Source organism: Haliotis rubra, unplaced genomic scaffold (genome assembly GCF_003918875.1).
Source record: "Haliotis rubra isolate DU_JTF1 unplaced genomic scaffold, ASM391887v1 Scf142, whole genome shotgun sequence".
NCBI classification, from domain to species: Eukaryota; Metazoa; Mollusca; class Gastropoda; order Lepetellida; family Haliotidae; genus Haliotis; species Haliotis rubra.
Window position 1 is genome coordinate 1,036,778 of NW_025765359.1, and position 4,054 is coordinate 1,040,831.

Below are 4,054 nucleotides of genomic sequence, written 5' to 3' on the forward strand. Positions count from 1 at the left end.
GATGAGGTCAGACTAGGATATACCAACAGAGATATTTTGTTCTTATTATAAACGTCAAGTGCCTGAATCTTCCAGGAATGTAACACATGTGGTAGAGATATGAAGAAATAAATACAAAGCCATAATGAAACAATGTTGTGTTGTTTATCGTTCATCTCCGGTACGAGTATTTATATTTTTTTATGTGGAAGGGGTTGTGTTATCCTGGAGGACCCAACTTACATTTTACTCACCCATGAAGATCCGGGTTGGAATTGGTCTTCAGCAACCCATGCTTGTCTCCTGTGAAGATCCGGGTTAGAATTGGTCTTCAGCAACCCATGCTTGTCTCCCATGAAGATCCGGGTTAGAATTGGTCTTCAGCAACCCATGCTTGTCTCCTGTGAAGATCCGGGTTAGAATTGGTCTTCAGCAACCCATACTTGTCTCCCATGAAGATCCGGGTTAGAATTGGTCTTCAGCAACCCATGCTTGTCTCCTGTGAAGATCCGGGTTAGAATTGGTCTTCAGCAACCCATGCTTGTCTCCTGTGAAGATCCGGGTTAGAATTGGTCTTCAGCAACCCATGCTTGTCTCCTGTGAAGATCCAGGTTGGAATTGGTCTTCAGCAACCAATGCTTGTCTCCCATGAAGATCCGGGTTAGAATTGGTCTTCAGCAACCCATGCTTGTCGTAAGAGGCGACTAATGGGATCTTGGTGGTCAGGCTTGCTGACTTGGTTGACACATGTCATCATATCCCACTTGCAGAGATCGATGCTCATGCTGTTGATCACTGGATTGTCATGTCTAGATTATTCACAGACTGCTGTCTTATAGCTGGAATATTGTTGAGTGCAGTGTTAAACAGTAAACAAAGAAAACATTTTACTGAACGAGATGGAGAATTGGTTGCTCAAGGGATTCAGACGGGGAATAGAATATCACCACAAATAATTATGGACTTATGAAATTCATTTACAATTATCAAATTGTTTGTAATATTTTATAATCAGCCCTGCAGAGATCCACAGGCCAGGGCTCGGAGTTTGTATAAACTGTTTGCTGAAGTATAAGATATACGTTTAAGCTAACAGATATTTGAACAGTACTTTCAAGATGAACTTGCAAGCATTATGAAGTTTCGACTAAGTGATTACATACACTGGTACAACAAACAGATATGTTGTATTGTATTGTATTATGTTTTATTATCCTAGGTCTGGTTGTTGTAGCAACGCTGTATGAAGTCTTGTAAAACACATATAAAGACTTGGAATAAAATGGTATCAATTCATTTTTTCAGTCACAATAATCACAGTGTTGTATATGAAAATCTTGCATACAATCTAAAATGTTCTACAGCACTACATATATGAGCTACACACAATACGTTAACTAGTACATAAACACTTACATCTTAAGAATCTAAACACAGATGCTGCCTCTTGTTGACTGGGTGGGACAAAAGGGTGGGGTACATAAAAGGATGGGGTGGATGGAGGGGTAAATGCATGAGTAAAGTGGAAGTGAGGGGTAGATGGGGTTGGGATGGAAAGGATGCGTGGATAGATTGGAATAGATAGATTGGCTGGATGAGTGGAGTGGGTGGGTAGGGGAGGTGGGTAGGGGAGATGGGTGGGGTGGATGGATGGGGTGGTAGCATAAGTTGGGAGGATGGACGAGTGGAGGGGCAGTGTGGGTGGGTGGGGTAGATGGATGTGACGAGTAGATAGGTTGGGTGGGATGGATGGATGAGAAGAGGCAAGGTCTGGATGTAGGTGTGGTAACGTGGAGATGGGGTGGATGGATGGGGTGGGTGACATGGATGGTTGGATGGTAGATGGATGGGGTGGGTGGGGTGGATGGGATGGGTGGATGTGTGGATGGATGGATGGGGTGGGTGACATGGATGGATGGTATGGGTGGCGATGGATGGTTGGTGTAGATGGATGGGATGGGGTGGAGTGTGGATGGTTGGTGTAGATGGATGGGGGTGGATGGATGGGATGGGTTGGTGTAGATGGATGGGGTGGTTGGATGGGGATGTGGATGGTTGGTGTAGATGGATGGGGTGGGTGATGTGGATGGTTGGTGTAGATGGATGGGGTGGGTGATGTGGATGGTTGGTGTAGATGGATGGGGTGGGTGATGTGGATGGTTGGTGTAGATGGATGGGGGGATGTATGGGACGGGTGGATGGACGAGGAATAGCAGGGTGTGGGTGGGTGGTGTAGTTGGGTGGGGAGGATAGGTGGGGTGGATGGATGGTTGAGTTGGAGGGGTCAGTTAGATGGGAGGGAGGGTGGCAGTAAGGATGGAAAAGATGGGACCCTTATCTCACCATACATGATACTGGGTTTGTAATACATATATATGTAACACCATATACGTACATCAACAAAATACACGGAGAAAGTATTCTTGGTCCTGAAACACCCCAAACATATCATGACATTCTATTTCTCATTAGGTGAAGTGCAGATACAACCATTCTCACACCACAAATATGGACCACCAAACACACTGAATACTTTCCCTGATTTCTTAAAGTAAATGCCTGCAAACCTATGCTTTCTTGTAACTTGTTAAGGCACTTTATTAACCAAGATAACCAGAAAACATGCAAACGTATTCTTCACAGAACAGCTCCAAATGTAACAGCTCTTGTTACTCCATGACTTTATTCATCACCCCTATTATTTGACTTCATATCATGGATGACAGGCAGTTATTGAGGTCATAAGACTTAGTGTTCACTATGATGCGTGATGGTTGATTGCATCATCATACCCAGAAAGTCAATCAACCAATGTTGGATTATTTCATCTTGCCTTCGCTACAGTTGAAATATTTATCACTACAATCCACCCTCTCACATACAGCTGTAACATAGCTGATTTCAACACACAATAAAGCAGTAACATTGCTGATCTCAACATACAATACAGCTGTAACATTGCTGATTTCAACACACAATACAGCTGTAACATTGCTGATTTCAACACACAATACAGCTGTAACATTGCTGATCTCAACACAATACAGCTGTAACATTGCTGATCAACACAAGAATACAGCTGTAACATTGCTGATCTCAACACACAATACAGCTGTAACATTGCTGATTTCAACACACAATACAGCTGTAACATTGCTGATTTCAACACAAGAATACAGCTGTAACATTGCTGATTTCAACACAAGAATACAGCTGTGATTTCAACAACACAAGAATACAGCTGTAACATTGCTGATTTCAACACACACAATACAGCTGTAACATTGCTGATTTCAACACAAGAATACAGCTGTAACATTGCGGATCTCAACACAAGAATACAGCTGTAACATTGCTGATCTCAACACACACAATACAGCTGTAACATTGCTGATTTCAACACAAGAATACAGCTGTAACATTGCTGATTTCAACACACACAATACAGCTGTAACATTGCTGATTTCAACACAAGAATACAGCTGTAACATTGCTGATTTCAACACACAATACAGCTGTAACATTGCTGATCTCAACACAAGAATACAGCTGTAACATTGCTGATCTCAAGAGACAATACAGCTGTAACATTGCTGATCTCAACACAAGAATACAGCTGTAACATTGCTGATTTCAACACACAATACAGCTGTAACATTGCTGATCTCAACACAAGAATACAGCTGTAACATTGCTGATCTCAAGACACAATGCAGCTGTAACATTGCTGATCTCAACACACAATACAGCTGTAACATTGCTGATCTCAACACACAATACAGCTGTAACATTGCTGATCTCAAGACACAATACAGCTGTAACATTGCTGATCTCAAGACACAATGCAGCTGTAACATTGCTGATCTCAACACACAATACAACTGTAACATTCCTGATCCGACCACACAAGACCCGTGAAGATCCGGGGTAGAATAGGTCTACAGCAACCCATGTGCTTGCCATAAAAGGCGCCTATGCTTGTTGTAAGAGGCGACTAACGGGATCGGGTGGTCAGTTTCGCTGACTTGGTTGACACATGTCATCGGTTCCCAATTGCGCAGATCGATGCTCATGC